Genomic DNA, 24,920 nt, shown 5'->3' on the forward strand with positions numbered 1-24,920 from the left:
AAGCTAATGATGCTTTAGAACAGACATGTCAAACTCGCAACATCATGTGACCTCATGCAACGTATCAGGACAGTTTTGCCATTGCTGGCAATGGGGTGGGTGCGGCTTCCATGTGATACGTCTGGCCCGTGGGCCGGCAGTTTGACACCCCTGCTTTAGAATATTCCTAGTTCTCTCTAATTTTGGAATACTTTAAAACCTGTTTGTTGCAGGTGCGCCTCTTGAATAGTTAAAGATTAAGGTCTTTGTCTTGGTAATGGTATCAGCACTGTCTAAAGAACCCTATAGTTTTTTCCATTTTGCACATGCAGAAATATTTGCTTTGGGAGACACTACCTAAAAGTAAGCACTATTGTTGTTCTGTTTTGCATTGGATCTTAATATGATCTGAAATGCTAATGAATTTAGATTATATCACAGGAGAGGCCATCTTTGGAAGTCAGTGAGAATACTGGATATTTTCTACAAAAGGCTTTCTGGTGGATGTGGTCATACAGAAAACATCTTTTTATCAGAATAAATGCTGGTGAAGTTACTGCTTACCCTATGATAGGCTTTAATACATTTTTTCACCATACTTTGCCTTCAACTTGTTCAAATAAATGAACAAAAAGGCAAGCAAATAAGGAACTTGATAGACAAAGAAGAATATGTCCATCTGGGCACCATGTTGCCTCCTTATGTTACATTATTATATGCTATTTTGCATATATATGTACTATTCTGCACTATACTGTATTGTATTATACTATATTTACTACAGAGGCCAACCGTGAATCAGAGACATTTGTACATTATATAGTATTTGCTACAATTTAATTATAAAATTGTGATATAACTTTTATAATATGAAATATTTATTTTGAAAATATCTGAAATAATATCTTTATATAAAGAATAAATATAGGCTTACTGCTTGAGTTTTATGTTGAGAAAAATGTTATTTTGAGAGCTGCTTCTTCAAAATAATATGGTATGCTGAGAGTTCACACAGTTACTTTTCCATAATAGGAAAAGGATGATAAATTTATCATCCCTATTTTGGTTTACATTGTCACTCTGGTTGAAGTACTGATTGATTTAATTGTTGGTAAGTGACATCAAGGTTTTCAGCAGGTTTCAATCGAATATGAATTGTTGATAAATTTTATAAATGGAATATATTTAAAATCAAGAGTAATTATGGAATGAACAATAAAGGTTGTCATGCAATAAGATATTCAGAAACCATATTTTTCATAGTTTCCATTTTGCACTTCGAATTACTATTTCCAAGTTTGACTAACTATGAAACTTAGGTGATTCAACTTGAGTAAATGACTGTAGAGCAGAACATAGAAGTCAAAATGGAGGAAAGTTCAGTTGCTTGCTTTATGCAAGCATGTGTCATTTCTTCGATGCATGAAAGGGAAAACACTGTCAGAAAAAAACAGTTGACAAAATCTTAACTTCAGCTGAGACCTGATATTCAAATTAGCTTTTGTGAGTTCACCCTGCTTTTTAGGTTCCTTTTTTGGCTAAAGTACCATAGATTATTGATTGATTGATTGATCTATCGATTAAGTATATGCCCTCAAGCTGGTATCAATTCTTACTGACCATATAGATTGAATTCCTCTATGACAGGCATGTCAAACTCACAACGTCATGTGACGTTGCGTGACGTCACGGAACTTTTTCCCATTGCCGAAAATGGGATGGGCGCGGTTTCTCCGTGACGCTGTGGCCTGTGGGCCGGCAGTTTGACACCCCTGCTCTATGACAAACTCTTAATAACCTGGTCTTTCAAGTATTCTAATTGGCACCCATTGCCACTGTAATTTGATGTATCTTTGCTGCTGGCTGTCTTCTCTTTTTTTCCAAGCACGGGTCATAGTAGCATGGTAAACACTGAATGTTCAGAGCACCTTCACACAATTAAAGCACATAAAATAGTTATGTATAGGTAGTCCTCAATTTCAACAGTTCATTAAGTGACTGTTCAAAATTATGACACTGAAAAAAGTGACTTTTGACCATTTTTCACATTGATGACCATTGTAGCATCTCCCATAGCCACGTGATTAAAATTCAGATACTTGGCAATGGATTCATATTTATGACAGTTGCAGTGTCCCAGGGTCAGAAGGCAACCTTCTGACAAGCAAAGTCAGTGGGGAAGCCAGTTTCAGTTAACAACCGTGTTGTTAACTTAACAATTGCACTTAACAATTGTGGCAAGAAAAGTCATAAAATGTGCAAAACTCACTTAACAAATGCCTCACTTAACAATATAAATTTTGGAGTCAATTTTGTGGCCGAGGACTCTGTATAAACAGAGATTATCATGCTGTAGTCTCATTCTCTTTAGAATGGGACTACAGCATGATGTAGCTCCATGACTGTGCTGAGAAAATAAATACATGAAGGTGCCTTACACAACATCAGTGCTGCCTCTTCTGATTTATGTAGTAACTTTTCTAGATTTGTGACATATTTCCTCTCCTCCCAACCATCTGAAAAAGCCAGGTACTAAATCTGGTACATTGTAAATACAGAATGAGGTGCAACTCATATTAAATTGGTATATAAATTTCTGTCTTCATGCATTTCCCTCAAGTCCTTTCAGGCTGCCTCTTGTAGCAGCAGCACAATGATATAATGGACAGAAGGAATAAGGAAAAAGAACCACAACCAAGGCAACAGTCAGATAAAGTTGGAAGTGTTAAGGAGGAAAACTTAATTGGAATATATAGTGTAGGAAACAGGAATGAAGCAGGAGTCAGACTTAAAAGTTTATCCCATTCCAATGATTTACACTGTTTATAAAATAATCCCTATATAAATGGACATCATTAGATGTCCAGACAACTTAAAGAGACTATATTATTGGTGTAAGGAAAAGTTACAACAGCAAAGACATAGCCAGGGGCTGGTTGTGGAATAGATAATCTGCTTATGAACAAATTCCAAGTCAAGCTAAAAACAAAAGAAGAAAGCCAGCCAATGTCCACTATATGATCTTGAGCTTACATTCATCATTTTCAAGGAGAATTATCAGGAATCACTGTGAAGCCCTGAATCTCATTCATATGGAACTAGAACTGAGGGATGAAATCAAAATAAATTTATTAAGGAGGAATATAAAAAGAAACTGCCAAAGAGCAAGACATAGAAGAAAGCTAACTATAACGTACTGAAAATTGCCAAGAAGAAAGAAAAAAGCTAAGGCCAATGAAAATAAACAAGAAGAAACTTACCAAAGAATTTTTAGAAGAGACCAGAAACAATATTACAAACAAATATCTATGCAGACATTTAAGATGAAAACAGATAAGGAAAAACAACCGAAGTTTCCAAAAGTCAAAAGGAAGTTCCATTGGACCCCAATGGACAGATAGTAATTGATTAAAAAGGTTAAAGGAAGATGGTTTTAAAATTGGAGAAGAAACCTCAATAACCTATCCTACGATGATGATCTTACTCTGATAGTTGAAATGATCTGTACGCTCCAGTAACACAGGTCAAAAAGCGGAGAAAAAAACTGAAACTAAGATTAAGAGTCATCTAATGAGAACAGGTACGGCAACCAGTTTCATGGATTGATATTGAAGACACCGAAGTGGTGGAAACCTCCATCTGTTTTTAATCTTAGTCCATTGTTTTTACAATTATGCTGTAGTAATGAAAATCAAGGGACGAGGTGGCTCAGTGGGTTAGGACGCTGAGCTTGTCGATCAGAAGGTCGGCAGTTTGATGGGTCGAATCCTGAGTGCTGCGTAGCAGAGTGAGCGCCTGTTACTCGTCCCAGCTTCTGCCAACCTAGCAGTTCGAAAGCACGTAAAAATGCAAGTAGAGAAATAGGGACCACTACGGTGGGAAGGTAACAGCATTCCGTGTGCCTTTGGCGTCTAGTCATGCCGGCCACATGACCACGGAGACATCCTCGGTCAAGCGCTGGCTCTTCGGCTTTGAAACGGAGATGAGCACTGGCCCCTAGAGTTGGAAACGACTAGCACGCATGTGCAGGGGAGCCTTTACCTTTACCTTTAATGAAAATCAAGGAGCACAGTGAGAAAAATATTAAGATTAAATATAAATAAGACCAAATTAATGACAACATGTACAACCATCAGTCTTAGAACTGACAGTGGAGACACTGCAGTAGTGAAGACTCGTGAGAATATCATAGATAACCAAGAAAATGAAGAAATGAACAATAGAATAAATCTATCCCGAATAGTCACTTGAAGCAAAAATAACAATTCAAATTATCTTATTTTGCCTATGTTCTACAAAAAATTCATGCTGGAAAGGTGTAAAGAAAGAAAAGGAGACCTCCACTAATATGAAGAATGGACTTTGTTTTAGTGGTAACGGGTGTACTATTGACAGATTAAAGAGCAAGCTGGGACTGATCATCCCAATGAAGGTCTGCCAAATTGATGGCACATAGTCAGTCTTTCATACACATATTCTTTGTTCACTTCAGTTGGATGCATAAAGCCACAGTGAAGTTCATTGTTGCAATGATTGATTCAGTTAGAAGCGGAAGATTCGAGCCCATTTGGCAGGAAATGTATGGATGCTGCTAAGGAAATAAATACTCTGTTAAGGTAGTTCTTGAGGGGTTTTTTGCAATATTTTTTATGTATTTTGGGATGGAAACACTATGAAGCCTGTGTAGAAACTCATCTTTTTAAGAGTTATATTTGTGTAGGAGTTTGTTATATACAATGAGTGAATTTGTCCTGCATATAACAAGCTTCTCTATAGAGGTAATCCTCCACTTTCGAGCACAATTGAGCCCAAAATTTATGTTGCCAAGTGAGAAATTTGTTTTGCCCCATTTTATCACTTTTCTTGCCACATTTGTTAAGTTGAATCACTGCAGTTGTTAAATTAGTCACATGGTTGTTAATTGAAACTGGCTTCCCCATTGACTTTGGTTGTCAGAAGGTCACCAAAAAACCCCAAAACAAAACACAGGACCATGGGACACTGCAACTGTCATAAATGGGCGTCAGTTGTCAAGAGCCTTGGTGGAGCAGTGGGCTAATGCCTCCTTAAGTAACACCAGCTGCCTGCAATTAGTGCAGGTTCGAGTCCCACCAGGCTCAAGGTTGACTCAGCCTTCCATCCTTCCGAGGTAGGTAAAATGAGGACCCAGATTGTTGGGGGCAATTAAGCTGACTTTGTAATAATGCCGCTTGGGGTGTGTGTGAAAGCCCTAATAAGCAGGCATATACATAGAATGAAGGCTACTGCTAAGCTTGTAAGCCGCCCTGAGTCTTCGGAGAAGGGCGGGATATAAATGGAATTAAAATAAAAAAAAAAATAAATCTGAATGTAAATCACATGACCGTGGGGGTGCTGCAACAGTTGTTAAGTGTGAAAAATGGTCATAAGTCACTTTTCTCAGTGCTGTTGTAACTAAGAGACCTAAGTGTTGTCACTAAGCGAACTGTTATAAGTTGAGAACTATGTATAGTTTATCTAGAAGCAAAACCATGAAAGTGGATAGATGTTCACCATATATTTAAATATAACTAATATGGAATTATTTTTGTCATTATTCCAATTTTCTGGCTTTTCATACTTAACATGTATGGAATTTTATATTTTAATTTTAAATTTCACAAGACACTACAAACTAGCAGTATGAAATAAGATTCCAGAATGCATTTTTTTAAAGTGTGCTTTTTTCAGTGATAAATAGAATTGACTTCTGGATGTATCGGAATCTTACCATTTAAATGCGTTCTGTGCAATTTTTTAAATCTACATTACACCAATTTTGTATTTTCCTTATTCTGTTTCTACAGCCAGATGTTCGCAAAATAATTTAGATTACATTGCTTATATTACTTCATTATTACTCCAGTTTTCATATAATGTGGGAATAAGAGAGCTGTAATAAAAGTTATTTGGAATTCACAAAGTTGAGGAAAATTTGGTCTTTTCTAGATGTATCTGATTTTTAGAATGTTAGTTTTACACCACAGCATTAAATATGAATGTTCAGGAAATGGTATGTGGATATCGCTTGTTTGCTTGCAGCTATAGGAAATTCACTAGGCAATAATATAACAAATTTAAAATATAAATGGAAAACAAGAATGATAAAAAACAGTGATCAAGAAAAACAAGAAAAAGCACAGCAAGATGTTGAACAGTAGTGAACCACAAGAAAGACCACAGATGAAGAAAAATACTAGTCAGCATCAAAATGAGATGGGAAGTATCTTAACTCAGGTACTTGAGGAGTTTCATTATGTGTTGGGTGGGGGAGAACAAACCTAACAGAGTAGTCAGTGGATACGGAAGGAACAAGTTCACGAAGTATTTTGTAACACACCATGGTAATTCAAATCGGATATTACCAAAGCGTGCATGGGTTGCTGCAAGATTATCTTTGTCCATATGGAGCTCATAGTTGTTCTATCAGGCTAAACTAATAAGAGGTTTTCAAAGCCATCAAAGGTGACTTTTTCCATAGTGACAACAATTGATTGAAAAGTAAAATGTGAAGTTTTAGAGGAAATGCAACTCTTTCCAAAGTAATAAGAATACTTGCTAGCCAATATTCATTTACCTTTGTAAGGGATTAGGTTTAAAAGTAGATAAATAACAGATCAGTCTAATGATAAACTACTACAGGTAGTCCTTGATTAACGACCACAATTGAGCTCAAAATTGGTGTTGCTAAGCAAGACATTTGTTAAGTGAATGTTGCCTCATTTTTTACTTCTCTTGAAACAGTTGTTAAGTGAATCATTGTAGTTGTTAAGTTAGTAATACGGTTGTTAAGTGAATCTGATTTTCCCAATGCCTTTGCTTGCCAGAAGGTTGCAAAAGGTGATTACATGATTTACATGCAACCATCATCAACATGAACCAGTTGCCAAGCATCCAAATTTTGACCATGTGACCATGCTGAAACTATCATAAGTGTGAAAAATGGTCATAAGTCGCTTTTTTCAGTGCCATTGTAATTCCAGATGGACTGTTTTAAGTGGAGGACTATGTGTATTAAGTAGTTACACCTTTCCTTTTGCAATGATGTTCCTTCTGAAATTTGTGACATCCTTACAGTTACCAGCATTGGTTAAAGACCTACCACTTTGTCCTTTCCTGTATGAAAGTTGTATGTATAGTGACAAGTTGTATATTTAGTAGTTTCCTCATTTAGCCACTATCTGGAGTTATGATGGTGATGAAAAAGTAACTTTGCAACCTTCACATGGCTGCAAAGCAAAGGGAAGCTGAAATAAAAGTGTCACAGTTTCACCTTCTCATTTGCTTTATAAATAAAAGTGGTTTTTTTACCATTTTAAGTCTATGATTAATACTTATTATTTTCATTGGTTATAAACTGCTTTTATATAAGTGACTAAATTATAGAGGTGCTTCAAACCCAATACTGCTTCAGATCTTTTCAGGAAATTACCTGAATCACATTAAACTCATTCAGAGGACTAAATTCTGATTGAAATTGAAATTGAATAAATAAAAGCTTTATGACATCCCTTGGGCAGCATGGCAGAACAATAAATAGATTTTGGACCTACCAATAAAGGAGAATATTTGCAGCTCAGGTTGAAATGAAGGGTCTTTGATGCTCTCTGAGCTTAGTTGTTTACTTGCAGATGTTTCATTACCCAAACTAGGTAACATCATCAGCATTGATGATGTTACCTAATTTGGTTAATGAAATGTCTTCAAGAAAACAACCAAGCTCAAAGAGCACCAAGGACCCCTAATTTTGGAGCTAATCTTTTAATTTTGATTTTTCTTGTCCCTTCCTTTTTTGATGCAATTTGATGAAATTCATAGAATATTTAATCTCTCCTATAGAGATTAAACCAACTTTCATATTGATAGATGCCGAGGTTTTTCCCCCATGCTTGCCCATGTAATGTCTATGCAAAGTGCAGTTGCTATAGGAGGTCCTGCCTAATTATAGAAGGTCAAGTGTAGGTGTTTTAGAGCTGTGCTCCTTTCAATTTCTTTTTTTTTAAAAAAAGAAAAGTCCCCATGACTTTATTAGCATGAGAATCCCACCCTCAAGTGCTGTGATTGGAGTACCACTGGTGAATCACTTCCTGTGGATCTTTAAACCACTTCTCTTTTTATCTCTTTCCAGGCAAATGCTGTTTTTAGAGCTGTGCAAAGCATTTGAAAGGGGCCCTTCATAGAGTGCACTGATGCAGAGGAGGAGTCCCTTCTCAAAATGTGAACATAGTCGTGTCCTCAAGGACAATTGTTCAAATGCTGAAAAACAGTTTCCTAGTTATTAGCACATTCCCTTAGGCCAGGGGTAGGCAACCTCGGCTCTTTTATGACTCATGGACTTCAACTCCCAGAATTCCTGAGCCAGCTGGCTCAGGAATTCTGGGAGTTGAAGTCCATGAGTCATAAAAGAGCCGAGGTTGCCTACCCCTGCCTTAGGCCCCCAGCACTTTGTAAACTGTCTCTTTTGAATGTCTTTTTTTTGGGGGGCGGCATTTTCTGGGTTTTTTTTGGACACAGCGTCTTTCTTTCAATAGTACTGAGAAGCTCTGTATTTTTCTCCAATTCTTCTGAAAATTCAAGTTGTTTCTCGTAATTTTGGAAGTCTGATTCAACTCTGATTGGTCCAAATAATGTTAAATTTAGAATGTAGAATTCCTCAGAATCCAGTACTTAACTCTTAGTAACTACTATATCAATATTTCCATCTTGAATTGATTGAGAATAGAATTGCCCTCATGCTTTTTTCCGAAAAGAAAAATATCACATACTTTATATAGCACTTAATAATTTGTATTAGGGCTGGAAATTTACTGGCTAACTTTCATCCTGTGTAGAGAATAGGCACTAAACCTACAGGAGTAGATAATTGTAATGGAAAAGATGAGTGAATCTAATTTAAGTGATGCTATTGATATTAGAAAGTTAAATCTGGGCAGTTGAGTTTAAGTTCAATAGCTTTGATTGCCTTGTTTATGATGAACCCTATTTGTGTATTACTGATTGTTCATTAAAGTAGCATTGTCGTTCTTTAGATGCTTATAATAACCATTTGATGCCACTAAATCTTCTGATTGTATAAAAGAAAACTGATCTTCAGTATAAAAAGAGTAAAGAAGCATTTTCTTCAAGTTATTTCTAAATTTGAAATATTATTTTAGTAAATTCCTTCTCTTCCCCCTCTCCATTCCAAAATAATTATTTAAAAGTATCTACCAGCCACCCAAATTTGAATAATGTTAAGTCTTACGTAGTTCAACAGATGGAACGATTTACTGCATGTTTTTTTTCCAATGAAACCAGAGCTAAAAATTAGTATTATTGACTATATCAGGCCTATGAAAATTAAATCCATGCATTCTGAGTTATTTCTTTACTGATCTGTCTTCAAAGTAAAAACAGTAAAGTCAAGTTTCTAGGGAAAAAACAACATGTTTAACAACACTGTTAAAAGTCTTCATATATAACAAGATTCTAATTTCATGTAACAAATTCAATAAATATTTAAATCTTTGATTGCTTGCACATAAAGACACTGAAAAGAACTACAAAAATATGTCACTAAATTTGTTCATTATTGATGAAAAAGTACTGGTGTGATAGTGGTTATTTGAACCTTTAAAAAAATTTAATGGAGGAAAAAAATCACATAAGAAAGATTCTATGAAGTTATGCATAATATACGTTTTATCATAGCTAAATATGATTTGAAATTGTTGTTTAGCAAAATCGCTGCCAAAGATTACAACAAATTAATTTGTTGACCTGAATACAATCAACGTTCTGCATTTTTATATTGACTTTTTAAATTACTAAAGGCTTCTATGAAACTATATTTCTGTCTTTGTGTCTGTTTGTGTGAATTCTGTTTTGTTGTTAGTTTTTGAATAGCCATTCTAAGTTTATTTATTTAGCTTATAGAAATAGATTTGTCTATTGTTTGGGGGGCTTCTGTCTGTTTTTGATAAACTTGAAACAAAAGAAATTAGTTTGTGGAATAAATCCTAGATTAAGGATTTAAAGGATTAAAGAAAAAAAAATCTGAATTCTTTTTCATGTATTTTCTGTATTATTATTGACGAATTGACCAAAAATATGTAATTTTTTGTTAAATTTATATATTGTTAACAACTTGTATAATTGACTCAATTTTATCAAAGATTATAATTCAGTTTATTTGTATTGGTTTTCATTTAACTTATCTTTTCTACAAAACAGAGTATCTTAAACCCATATTTTTAGTGTTATTTAAAAACTTGTTGGACCTTTCACATTAAGAATTGAAACTTGGAAAATTCTTAGAATAAAAGACACTTGTTAATCATGTTGTAAATGCCTTTCATAGGGTCTCTGGAAAAGATAAAGCTGCTTTAAAGAATGTCTGACAAGTGCTGTGTTCATGATCCTGCATGATCCAAAGTACCTTTTTTAGAATCAAATCTGAATCATTTCACAGCTGTAATCTTTTATTGTAAAATGGAATGGAATGTTAAGTTTGTTCACTTAGTCTGTATTAACAAAGGTAGTTTCCAAGAAAATTTATATCATATTAAAAAGTTATTAAAAAGGCATGGCAGTCCAACATAATTTCAAATGTCAAGTTATAATAATGTACACCCGGGCATGCACATTGTACTAAACCATAAGTGAGTGATTGTGGACATACATTCTTCAATACTATTATTTGATTCAAGATAGTTTATTTATTTGCTAAGAGGTCATATTTATTCTGTTTACTTTTGGCCTTTTTTCATGTCTTCTTCAAAGTTTGTTAACATAAAATAGAGGACATTTTTATGTATGTTGATACTGATCCAGATATAGTGGCATGAGAACACCAAGCTGCAATTTTAGACTTTTGTTGCTGTTTGTCAGAAAATAGTTTCACAAATGTAAAACGTTATGTTTAATGCATGTTTGGCTAAGGAATATTTGGCATGTGATTATGGTTCTCCTATAGCTGTAGAACACTGTTCACCCATCAAAGCATACTATTTTTTCATCACAATTTTTTTTTAGATCATGTGTCACCTTCTACCGCAGGAGTTTCTTTCAGGCTCGAAATCCTAAGTCTCCTTATCAGGGTTAATTCAGCATTTCATGGTATTTTTCCCCCAATAGTGTAGTGGTCCTATGACTTACTCATCCACAACACATTTTTTTAAACAAAGAAGTAATGAGATGTAAGTAAAATATTGCAACAATTGCTTTGTTTGGCATCAGTCTGAACAGAAAGTAGGATCACAGATAGGAGAGTTACTTAACTTTTTTATCTAGACTAGAGACTAGAAGGCAAAAATGGCTACTTGTTTCCTCTCTTAAATTTCACTTACATTTACCTGATATTTGATAGGTGCATAAACTCAGTGTAAAAACTGGCCTGTGTGAGTGACAATTTCTTTATGAGGTATGCCACCCATTTAAAAATATTTGTTATTACGTGTATAGCAAACATAATTATTTTATATTTGACATATGCCTCCTTTGATCCATAAGTTTCACTGTATTCAGATAGTACAGTGTCATAATAAAAAAAACAAATCTCCACTAGTACTATGGCAGGTTCAGTGTTGCTTTAGATTGTCAGAGAAGATCAAAGATGGTGGTACCACTGTGTGTATGAAAAGCTAATTAAAATGTTGAAGAGTACAAGGTACTTTATCTCTTACATCTCAAACACACACTCTGTGCAATCTGCAGCAGACGATCAATGTCAGATTGGAGTAAGATTCCAAATGTTGCAGAACCTGAAGATATTCCGTGAGAATTAAAATGAGTACTTCCAGAAAAGGCCTTTTAATGTGGAATCACCCCACCTCATTCATAGAATTCTAAAAGCAGTCACTGTCATCATGTCTGTGTTTGACTGAATTCCACAAAGAAAAAAACACTGGAACATGATTGCATGATATCTTTTGAAAATATTTAGTTGCAGTTGAATATTGTGTGCCTTGCATTGAAACAAAAGGTTTTTTAACTATAAGCAAACAATGAGTGTGTGGTTTGCTGAATGAAAAGCAGATGCCCTAGATCACTACCAGTAATGTGCTCAAATTTTGGCATGATTAATGCCATTATTTTTAAGATGTTGGGAGCAACAGTTTTCATCTCGGGTTATTATATTTAAGACTTAATCTTTAAAACCCTATTATTGACACTTTGTAGCTGAATTTAATTTATGAATTCCACATAACTCCTTTGTCTGTCTTTAATGTGGGTGGGAATATGGGACTAGAAATTGTAGTCAACAGTAGCTTCTGCTGATGTCTTACTTGGGTTCTATGGTTTAAGAAGCCATGATATCGGGCTATGTTTTATGAATCAAAATCTTGGGTTGCTTAAAACTGATTAATAGTTTCTAGTTCACTCCTGGTTGTTTTCTTGCTTGGAGAAGAACATACCAGGGCAAAGTTCATTTTGCCAGTACTTGAAATATTAAGATACATTAAGCTACGATTTGGTAGAAGTCACTTTCTGCCATCATTCATAAATGAAAGAATGACATAATGAAAGCCATCTCAGTGACATAGGACTAAAGCACTGTTTATTTGCATTACTTATTTCAAGTAAACATGAAAAAATACAGTACTAATCTTGAAATATTGGAGTCCATTTCCAGTTGTTGCCAGTGGGAAAAGCTTCATTTGTATTATCATTCTACTAGCAGAGAAACTCAATTTATTTATTTATGTACAAGTAGATTTTGACTGGAAGGGATGCGGTGGCTCAGTGGGTTAGAACGCTGAGCTTGTCGATCAGAAGGTCGGCAGTTTGGCGGGTCGAATCCCGAGTGCCGCGTAGCAGAGTGAGCGCCTGTTACTCGTCCCAGCTTCTGCCAACCTAGCAGTTTGAAAGCACGTAAAAATGCAAGTAGAAAAATAGGGACCACTACGGTGGGAACGTAACAGCGTTCCGTGCGCCTTTGGTGTCTAGTCATGCCGGCCACACGCAGTTGTCCTCGGACAAGCGCTGGCTCTTTGGCTTTGAAACGGAGATGAGCACCGGCCCCTAGAGTTGGAAACAACTAGCACGCATGTGCGGGGGAGCCTTTACCTTTACCTTTACCTTTTAGATTTTGACTGACAAACATTTGGTAAGATGTCGTGTGTTTTGTTTTTTTATTTAATAACAAAGGATTTTGTAATAATGTTTTTCATACATTGCTATCTTTCTTGGGGGTTTTGATATCTAGGATCATTATTTGATAAAAAGGTAGAGCATAACTATATGTATACCATATGTATTTTTGGCTATGCTTAATATCCTATTTCAGTTTCCCCCCCCCCTGTCTCTTGTATACAAGAAGTAGAGAAAAGTGTACATTTCTCTGTACTGTAGTCCATGCACACAAGAAAAAAACACACCGATACAGTGGATAAAGAAGCATTAGAAGCTCCCATGCATTCTAGCCAGAGTCTGCTTTCTATCAAATAAAAGTGGGGTTGCCAGTTTGATTAACCTTTCGGTTTAGCTAACCTGTATCTGTACTATCATCTTCTGGTCTCTACTTGTTTACTTTAGCATTTTTATATTAGATTCCATTGCTGGGCCTCCACTGACAGTTTTACCATTGTAAAATAGTTTCATATCCAAGGTATACATTTTCTGTAATTAACATGTGTTTTCCAAATTTATTTAGTTTTCTTAAAATTAAAGAAAAATGTAGTACCAGTTGGGTTCCCCAAATCCCAGTGAGATTAACAATATGTCTGTCGGCAGGGTTATTTAACAGTCCTGTTAAAGTAGCCTTATTTGGCTCATGATGAAACTTCCTCATAATTATTACCACTAACCCCCTCTCCCCACCCCAAAGTGGGGATTTATGAGAATGTACCATATCAGCAAAAATAAACATTTTCCTGGTAATATTGAAAACTCTTACATTGCTTTTACATTTCTGTTCTTTTGGAATCCTATTGCCAGAATTGATGGGTTGGGAATGGCTTAATTTATATAATAAGCTTTGTGGTAAACTACAAAAAAAGCCCAATAGTTCAGTTTAGTGCAAACAGAGAGACAGTGGAATTGCAAGTATTGTGCACATTTGTTGATTCTTGACTCTGTATCCATTACTTGACTGCAAGCAATCTCTTTACCACCTTTTTAAGAATTCCTAAGGGGTTTGAAAATTATGATTTCAGATTGTTCTTAAAACTAAAATAAACACACACCCTATGAAAATGATTGATGATTTACCAGAGCTACAGTTTACAGTTCAATTGTAATCCTGAAAACAATTCAGTTCTGATGAACAAATATTGTACATTATTTGTTTGGGCTAGAGAATAGATATGAAAGCCGGGCTGAGGTAAGAAAGATCTTTGTTTAGTGTATTTGCTTTAATTTTCCAGTAGAAACTTTTAAAAAGGTAGACAAAATAGGAACAAAATATTTTATGAAATATAATTAAAAGCTTAGAATAGAATAGAATAGAATAGAATAGAATAGAATAGAATAGAATAGAATAGAATAGAATAGAATAGAATAGAATAGAATAGAATAGAATAGAATAGGCTGGAAGGGACCTTGGAGGTCTTCTAGTCCAGCCCCCTGCTCAAGCAGGAGAACCTATACTGTCTCAGACAGGTGGATGTCTAGTCTCTTAAAAATCTCCAGTGATGAAGCGCCCATGATTTCTGGAGGCAAGCTGTTCCACTGGTTGATTGTCCTCACTGTCAGGAAGTTTCTCCTTAAATCCAGGTCGCTTCTCTCTTTGATCAGTTTCCAACCATTGTTTCTCATCTTTGCCTCTGGTGCTTTGGTGAACAACCTGGCCCCCTCTGCCTTGTGGCAGCCCCTCAGATACTGGAATACTGCTACTGCTATTTAGATTATTGTATGTACATATTATGCTATTTTTATATGCTTTTATGTATATAAAAGTATATATGCATAAACTTTCATGACGTTTATATACTTATATGAAGTAATGCAACCATCACCTCATGATGTCCTCTTTCACAAGAGGACTTCTGGCCCCAGAATTTAAAATAATGGCATGTGGGTACAGGTAGTCTTCGACTTACAACAGTTCATTTAGTGACCATTCAAAGTTACAACAGCACTAAAAAAGTAACTTGTGATTGTTTTTCACATTTAACTACCATTGCAGCATCCCCCTGGTCACAAAAATTCCGGCGCTTGGCAACTGACTCACATTTATGACAGTTGCACTGTCCCGGGGTCGTGTGATCCTCTTTTGTGACCTTCTGCCAAGCAAAGCCAATGGGGGAAGCCATATTCACCTAACAGTTCTAGCTTAATGACTGCAGTGATTCATTTAACAACTTGTGGCAGGAAAGTTTGTAAAATGGGGCAAAATTCAGTTAACAACTGTCTCACTTAGCAAAAGAAATTTTGGGCTTAATTGTGGTTGTAAGTCGAGGATTACCTGTAATTGAAGTCTATGGATCAGAAGAAAGGTACTTGATTAGGAAATGTGAAGTAACTAAGACCTTTTCTGAGGTCATTGGGTGTAGTAAGATAGGAAAACATTTATGACTTTTTACATATATGCTTTCCATCGTAATTTGGCATTTACATGGCATTGACATCCTATAGAAAGTTTTGAATTGCAGATCTTATCTGTTCCACATCTAACTTATGCTTGGTCTCACCTTCTTTGCTAACCTTAATGGCCTACAAACATAACATAGGGAAAGCAAATGGAATATGGTTTTCTGAAAACTTATTTAGCCCCTTCTAGACTTTCTGAATGTGTATCTTTATAAATGAATGTTACTAGAGCTTCATATAGAAAAGGACTCTGAGTGAACACATCACAACAAAGAGCTATTTTCCATGAGAAGAGTCCTGTTAAATCAGGTTAAATCTGACGTTGCTCATTTTGGGAGCAACTACAAAAGCCAGACTTGGTAGAACGAAACTATACAAAATCAGTACACAACTTTGGTGCCACTTCAGGATGGATACAGCAACATTGAAGTTTTAGGTGTTTTCTAAAGCTGATTTAAAATATCCATCATCTTAACTCGGGAAGTACAACCTGAGTTTCTTGAAACAAAACAAAAACTAATATTTCTTTTTTGAGGGGGAACTACCATTTTGAACTATTTGGTTAATGTAGCTAGTTTACTAGAACTTGATGCGATGCTACTTGTTTTAAAGTAAGCTTTGAGTACCCTAGCTTTATACAGTGGTGGGATTCAAATACCTGAACAGCTAGTTCTATTATGTGGGCCTAGATATGTATTTACTCTTAATGACTGACTGAAATTATTTTTTACTATATTAGCTTTTTTATTTATTTAATAATTTTGAATTGTCTTAACAAAGATCATTCTAACAGAAATTGTATTCATACAATACCCTTTTTATAATGGCTTATAATTGTGGAGATACTAGTGCATAATCAAGATTTTAATTTGGAAGAACAGTTGGAGAAGTCTCCCCTTCCCAGATAGGTACATTTGTCTGGTCATCAAGATATCTACATGAAATAATTGCCCAAAATTTAAAACAGTTCTAACTTTAGCATGTTTTAGTGTACTACTAATCACTGTGCTTAAAAAATTATTTTGAAAAGTCCTGTATACTGTGGTGGTTGGCTTTAAAAGTGGACTAGACATGGAGCATTAAGCGGTCAATGGGTAATTTTATTTACAATTGTTTTGTGACTTATATTTTACTTTATCAAAAACAGAAAGACTTAATACCTGTTGTTGCAAATGAGTTGGAGGAGGCTATTGTGATCACATCCTGTTTGTGGTTTTCTCATAAGTTGCATAGATAAGCTGTGGAAAATGTATGTTGGATTAAATATATTTTTGTTTTTATGTTTGCTTTTTTTATAGCTTACAATGAAACCCAGTGTTGCTTTATTAATTTGTTGTCAGAATATTTGTAGGCTGTATGTTCTTTCACTAATGTAGTTATTGGTACAAGGCGTAGTGTGATAAGCGGCATATGTATTCAGATTCAAGGAATAGTTGGCCTGTAGAACCATAGTTGCTGGCAATGTGAAAGATGGTATTTCTAAGAGTCCTTAATCATATTACCTTATCTGTTCTTAAAATTATATTCTTGATAAGTCATATTTCTGCTGGTGGCCATAGGGAAAAATGTTTCTAGGCAACACAGCACTTTAATAATGAGTGTATTCATTCAATTATGAATTTATTCAAAATAGCATCCTTGAACTGTTGGTTAATACCTAAGAGTTTACACATCTTTACTTTTAGGCTGCATAGTTTTGGGAAATTAGCATTTATTTAGCATTGCTTTGAAATGAATAGAAATAATTGAAATCTTAGTTTTGCAGATCATCGATGTGAAAGCAACTGCCTTAGACAGAGACTGTTTGCAGTTAACAATGGTGACGATCAGTACCCATCTTTATTTATTTATTTATTTATTTATTTATTTATTTATTTATTTATTTATTTATTTATTTATTTATTTTATTTGACTTATATACCGCCCTATTCCCATAGGACTCAGGGCGGTTTACAGGGCAATTAAAACCATACAATACAAAAGTTAAAATAAATTTAAAACAATTAATTAAATTTAAAGCCCAAAAATTAAAAATTAAAACTTTAAAACCCAGTTAAAAACCCCTCAGTCTAGCCAAACAGCTCAAAGAGCCAAGTTTTTAGGTCCCGGCGAAATGAGCGGAGGTCAGAGGCAGTCCTGAGTTCCATAGGAAGTTGGTTCCAAAGGGCAGGCGGACCCACAGAGAAGGGTGACTCCCTCTGGGAGTCACCCGCTGGCAATCCTTCACTGGCGGTACCCTAAGAAGGCCCTCCCTGTGGGAGCGCACAGGACGATGGGGAGTTGATGCCAGCAGCAGGTGTTCCCTCAGATAATCCAGACCCAAGCCATTTAGGGCTTTGTAGGTCATCACCAGCACCTTGAATCTCACCCGGAGAGCAACTGTAAGCCAATGCAGCTCATGGAGAAGAGGTGTTACACGGGAGTATTGGGGAAATCTCATCACAACTCGCGCGGCTGCATTCTGTACCAGCTGAAGCCTCCGAGTGGTCCTCAAGAGCAACCCCATGTAGAGAGCGTTGCAGTAGTCTAACCAGGAGGTCACGAGCGCATGGGTGACTGTGCGTAGGGCATCTCGGTCCAGATAGGGCCGCAACTGGCGCACCAGGCGAACCTGGGCAAAAGCCCCCCCTGGCCACGGCTCCTATATGATCTTCAAAACTGAGCTGTGAATCCAGGAGGACGCCCAAGTTGCGAGCCCTATCAACGGGGGGTAACACCTCACCCCCATCATTAGTGATGGAACAAACTGGTTAACCCGAGATGCCGGTACGCACAGCCACTCAGTCTTGGCAGGATTGAGATGAAGCCTGTTTCTCCCCATCCAAACTCGGACCCCCTCCAGGCAACGGGACATCATGTCGAGGGCATCACTGGGTTGGTTCAGGGTGGAGAGAAAAAGTTGGGTATCATCAGCAAACAGGAAACAGGATCGAACTCAGTCCAGATAACATGCTCAAGACTGCTCGATTCCTCCATGTCAGACTCTGTCCAGTCAGAGTCCGAACCGGCCTGGATCTGAGCGCTTTTGTCCACCAGATGATGACTAAACTCCTCGGCCCGCCCCTGTAAGGGCTCCTCCCTCATCTCCTGATTAAGGAGAGAGCGAGTCACCCTAAACAGGGCGGCCGGGCGATTATCTGCGGATGCGATGAGGGCAGCGAAGTAGTTAGACTTTGCCATCCTCATCACCGCGAGGTAAGACCTTGTAAAGGTTCTTAGTTGCAATCGGTCAGATTCGGACTGGGTGGACCTCCAACTGCTCTCTAGACCCTGTCTCTGACGCGTCATCTCCTGGAGCTCCACAGAAAACCATGGGGCCTAACGGGATCTGCGCCGGGTCAGGGGTCGCAAGGGTACAACACGGTCGAGTGCCTTGGTGGCCGCCCTTTCCCAGGCATCCACCATGGCATCGGCCAGGCTGTGAGTGAGGGAGATAGGTAAAGACCCAAGTGCCATATGGAACCGTTCCGGGTCCATTAGGCACCTGGGGCGGAACCACCTGGTCGGCTCCACATCCCAGTGGCAGGGGGTGCCATAGCGGAAGACCAGCCGCAGGAGATTGTGATCAGACCATGACAGGGGGACAATAGTTGGCAAACCCCCTCCCAGATCATCCAACCATTTTCCAGATAAGAAAACCAGGTTGAGAGTGTGACCCCCCCCCATGAGTCGGGTCCTAAATTACTTGGGTCAGGTCCATGGCTTTCATGGAAGCCATGAACTCCCGAGCTAACTCTGACGACCCTTCCAGGGAAGGCAGGTTGAAGTCACCCAGAACTATGAGTCTGGGAAACCACCGACAACCCTGAGAGGGTGTCGAGCAGCCCGGGCAGGGCCGTTGCCACACAGCTGGGTGCCAGGTATGTTAGCAACAGGCCCAATTGAGCCCGAGGGTGCACCTCAGGAGGAGGGACTCACTCCCACCTATGTGCACAATGATGGTCTCCCGCGGACATAGGGTCTCCCGTATAACCACCGCTACCCCACCGCCCCTACCCTGAGCCCGTGGCTGGTGTAGCACACAGAAACCTGGATGGCATAACTCAGTCAGAGGGACCCCTCCCTCCGAGCCCAGCCAGGTTTCCATAATGCATGCCAGATCCGCGTGTTCCTCTCGATCAAATCACGGACGAGGGGAGCCTTGTTAACAACGGATCTGGCATTAAAATACACTAGCCTGAGCTTAGGTATCTTAGGTATCAGCGAACTAAAATGGACAGGAATGGGTGAATTTAATTCAGATGGCCATCAGGTATACTACTGCGGGCAAGAATCCCTCAGAAGAAATGGAGTAGCCTTCATAGTCAATAAAAGAGTAGGAAAAGCAATACTGGGATACAATCCTCAAAATGACAGAATGATCTCAGTTCGAATCCAAGGCAAACCATTAAATATCACAGTAGTCCAAGTCTACGCCCCAACCACCATTGCTGAAGAGGATGAAATTGACCAGTTCTATGAAGCCCTACAGCACCTTATAGAACTAACACCAAAAAATGATGTCCTTATGTGCTCGCTTCGGCAGCACATATACTAAAATTGGAACGATACAGAGAAGATTAACATGGCCCCTGCGCAAGGATGACACGCAAATTCGTGAAGCGTTCCATATTTTAAAGAAAAAAAAATAATGTCCTTATCATGGGGGATTGCAATGCTAAAGTAGGAAGCCAAAAGATAACCGGAATAACAGGCAAGTTTGGCCTTGGAGTACAAAATGAAGCAGGGCACAGGCTGATAGAATTTTGTCAAGAGAATACGATGGTCATAGCAAACACTCTTTTCCAACAACACAAGAGACGGCTCTACACATGGACATCACCAGACGGTCAACACAGAAATCAGATTGACTATATGCTCTGCAGCCAAAGATGGAGAAGCTCTATACAGTCAGTAAAAACAAGACCAGGAGCTGACTGTGGCTCAGACCATGAGCTTCTCGTTGCAAAGTTTAGGCTTAAACTGAAGAAAGTAGGGAAAAGCACTAGGCCAGTCAGGTATGAATTAAATCATATCCGTGTTGAATATGCAGTAGAGGTGACAAATAGATTTAAGGAATTAGATCTGATAGACAGGGTGCCTGAAGAACTATGGACAGAGGTTCGCAACATTGTACAAGAGGTAGCAACCACAACCATCCCAAAGAAAAAGAAATGCAAGAAAGCAAAATGGCTGTCTGAGGAAGCTTTGCAAATAGCGGAGGAAAGGAGGGAAGTGAAAGGCAAGGGAGAAAAAGAAAGATACACCCAATTGAATGCAGAATTCCAGAGAATAGCTAGAAGAGATAAGAATGCCTTCTTAAATGAACAGTGCAAAGAAATAGAAGAAAACAATAGAATAGGGAGGACCAGAGATCTTTTCAAGAAAATTGGAGAGATGAAGGGAACGTTCAATCCAAAAGTGGGCATGATAAAGGACCAAAATGGCAGGGACCTAACAGACGCAGAAGAGATTAAGAAGAGATGGCAAAATTACACAGAAAAACTATACAAGAATGAGCTTAACGTCCCTGATAATCACAATGAGGTGGTCACTGACCTTGAGCCAGACATCCTAGAATGTGAAGTGAAGTGGGCCTTAGAAAAGCTGAGCAACAACAAAGCTAGTGGAGGTGACAGTGTTCCAGCTGAGCTATTCAAAATCTTAAAAGACAATGCAGTAAAAGTGCTACACTCAATTTGCCAGCAAATTTGGAAAACTCAACAGTGGCCACAGGATTGGAAAAGATCAGTTTACATTCCAATTCCAAAGAAAGGCAGTGCCAAAGAATGTTCAAACTATCGCACCATTGCACTCATTTCTCATGCTAGTAAAGTTATGCTTAAAATCCTACAAGCTAGACTTCAGCATTATGTAGATTGAGAACTATCAGAAGTACAGGCAGGATTTTGAAGAGGCAGAGGAACTAGAGATCAAATTGCCAACATACACTGGATCATGGAGAAAGCTAGAGAGTTCCAGAAAAACATCTACTTCTGCTTCATTGACTATGCTAAAGCCTTTGATTGTGTGGATCATAACAAACTGTGGCAAGTCCTTAAAGAGATGAGTGTACCAGACCACGGGTCGGCAACCCGCGGCTCCGGAGCCGCATGCGGCTCTTTGAGCCGTCCCCTGCGGCTCCCAGCCGCCCGGTGCGCGCGCACCTCTTCGAACGGGCAGTGGTGCGCGCACACCTCTCCAAATGGAGAGTGGCACCGCCCGTTTGGAGAGGTGCGCACGCACCTCTCCGAATGGGCGCAGGTGCGCGCGCACCTCCCCAAACCTTTGGAGAGGTGTGCGCGGACCTCCGCGCGAACGGGCGGCGGTGCCGCTCGTTGGGAAAGCTGCTGCGGCCCGTTTGCAGGCTGCCGAAAGCGGCAGCTCTGCAAACGGGCCGTGGCAGCTTTCCCAACAAGTGGCGCCGCTGCCCATTCCGAGAGGTGCGCGCGCACCTCTCCGAACGAGCGGAGGTGCGCGCGCACCTCCCCAAACCTTTGGAGAGGTGCGCGCGGACCTCCGCGCAAACGGGCAGCGGCGCCGCTCATTGGGAAAGCTGCCGCGGCCCGTTTGCAGGCTGCCGAAAGCGGCAGCTCTGCAAACGGGCCGTGGCAGCTTTCCCAACAAGCGGCGCCGCTGCCCATTCCGAGAGGTGCGCGCGCACCTCTCCGAACGAGCGGAGGTGCGCGCGCACCTCCCCAAACCTTTGGAGAGGTGCGCGTGGACCTCCGCGCGAACGGGTAGCGGCGCCGCTCGTTGGGAAAGCTGCCGCGGCCCGTTTACAGGCTGCCGAAAGCGGCAGCTCTGCAAACGGGCCGTGGCAGCTTTCCCAACAAGCGGCGCCGCTGCCCATTCCGAGAGGTGCGCGCGCACCTCTCCGAACGAGCGGAGGTGCGCGCGCACCTCCCCAAAACTTTGGAGAGGTGCGCGCGGACCTCCGCGCGAACGGGCAGCGGCGCCGCTGTTAAGCGGTGAGAGGGCAGACGAAAGAAAGCATGCTGTATTCTCATCTTCGCCGTTTCGAAATCCCTGAATCTCTCTTCTTCCACCGACCCCCCCCCGCCCCCGGGCACGCCAAAGAAACCAAACAGAGCCAAATCAGAACCTCGTTAAAACGGGATAGAAAACCAAAAAATCCCAAAAAGTTGAAACGATTCGCCTTTTAAAAGACACACGTTCCTCAAGCCCAGCTTTAAAGCGGTCTCAGCCTCACCGAGTATATCGGGGGACGCTCTCTCCCCTCCCTCTTGCGTGAATCCTTTATCATCAGGACGCGATTACACGCGAGTCGTTCGAGGCGGGCAAAAAAAAACAAACCCGACGCGGCCTCGGGACGGTGAGGCCGGTCCAAAACTGACAGGTCGGCTCCCTCAACCCCGTAACGCAATCAAGGGGAAGCAGGAGATCATAAAGGCTGCGGTCCTACATTGCTCAGTCGACCCAAAGCCCTATCAACCATTTTATGGCTGGCGACGAGCGGGAACGCAGCTGGAGCGTGGAAAGCAGCTTTGCAACTGACAAAAATATTCCCCAGTAACCGAAGCGCCGTGAACTGCAGTCCCCGACACTATTAACATGCAACCAGTGTGGGTGCAACTACTGCCCTTCCCCCTCTCCCCACCCCGTATCACGGATCTCTTTTCCTTGGCGGAGTTATCTTGGGAGTCACTGCAAGCAGCAAATCTTTTTAAGATGTTTCTGACAGAGGCTTGAGAGTGGGGATGGGGAGAGGAACTACACCTGGGGTGTTGGGAATTATTTTCTCCTTTATTCAGAATTACGGATCCATTTACTTCCAGATCAGTGGTGCCACCGCCGTTGCCATGACAGCAGGAGGGGCAGGGCCTCCGCGATTTACAACCCCCCACTTCCCCACCCAAACGAGCAGCCCCGGGAAAGTGGCTTCGGGACTTCTTTTTCTTGCTTCTAAGCATAGGCACCAATCTGGGAAAAGTAACGCGCGCGTCTTTCTCGTCTCCCGCCACGCCTCCCATTGGCGTCTGCTACGGCATACATAGGAAAAGCGAAGTTAGCTGGGGCGGTTCCCCGCGGCGGAGAGATCCTTGAACGGGATTCTTGAACCCGCGGTCCATCTTGGCTCCTCTCGGGGAGGGGGGAGGCGGCTGTGTAGCCGGCACCATGGACGAGGCCTACGACGTGATCGTGCTGGGCACCGGCTTGACCGTGAGTCCTTCGGAGCCACTCACCCTGCCTCTTCCTCTCCCCATCCCGGCATCTTCCACCCCTTGCGCCCCTCCATGCAATTTTGCATTCCTTTCCCTCCGGCTCCTGCATCCATGCCCGTCATCAGCAAACCATCACACATTAAAAAAAATGGCAACCGCGTGCGTCCTCGCATGCACAAGAAAAACCCGTTTTGCACATGCGCAAAACGTTTTTTTTGCGCATGCGCATGCATGGACGCACGCATGCGGCTCCCAGTTTCTTTTATGTGTCATGGAACCGGTTCCCAGTGGCTCTTTACCTTTTTTAGGTTGCCGACCCCTGTACCAGACCATCTTATTTGTCTCTTGAGAAACCTATATGCGGGCCAAGAAGCAACAGTGAGAACTGGACACGGGACCACTGATTGGTTCAAAATTGGGAAAGGAGTCCGGCAAGGCTGTATACTGTCGCCTTGCCTATTTAACTTATATGGAGAGCACATCATGAGAAAGGCAGGGCTAGATGAATCAAAAGTTGGAATTAAGATTGCTGGAAGAGATATCAACAACCTAAGATATGCAGATGATACCACTCTAATGGCAGAAAGTGAAGAGGAACTGAAGAGTCTCTTGTTGCGAGTGAAGAAGGACAGTGCAAAAGTTGGGTTGAAACTAAACATTAAGAAAACCAAGATCATGGCATCCGTCCCTCTCAATTCCTGGCAAATAGATGGGGAAGAAATGGAGGTAGTGACAGATTTTATTTTCCTGGGCTCCAAGATCACTGCAGATGGGGACTGTAGCCAAGAAATTAAAAGACGCTTGCTCCTCGGGAGGAAAGCCATGGCAAATCTAGACAGCACACTAAAAAGCAGAGACATCACCCTGTCAACAAAAGTGCGTATAGTCAAGGCTATGGTCTTCCCAGTTGCAATGTAAGGCAGTGAAAGTTGGACCATAAGAAAGGCTGAGCGCCAAAGAATTGAGGCTTTTGAACTATGGTGTTGGAGAAGACTCCTGCGAATCCCTTAGACTGCAAGGTGATCAAACCGGTCAGTCCTAGAGGAAATCAACCCTGACTGCTCTTTAGAAGGCCAGATCCTGAAGCTGAAACTCAAATACTTTGGCCACCTAATGAGAAGGAAGGACTCACTGGAGAAGAGACTAATGCTGGGAAAGATTGAGGGCAATAGAAGAAGGGGACGACAGAGAATGAGGTGGCTGGATGGAGTCACTGAAGCAGTAGGTGTGAGCTTAAATGGACTCCAG

The 24,920-nt window shown here is 40.1% G+C and overlaps 1 protein-coding gene across 18 annotated transcripts in view; it reads left to right on the forward strand.

Moving 5' to 3' along the window:
• Positions 1–24,920, forward strand: part of FOXP1 (forkhead box P1) — a 678,799-nt gene that overhangs the window by 313,737 nt on the left and 340,142 nt on the right. The window lies entirely within an intron of this gene.

This window comes from Vipera berus (genome assembly GCF_964194415.1).
Source record: "Vipera berus genome assembly, chromosome: 2".
Lineage (NCBI taxonomy): Eukaryota > Metazoa > Chordata > Lepidosauria > Squamata > Viperidae > Vipera > Vipera berus.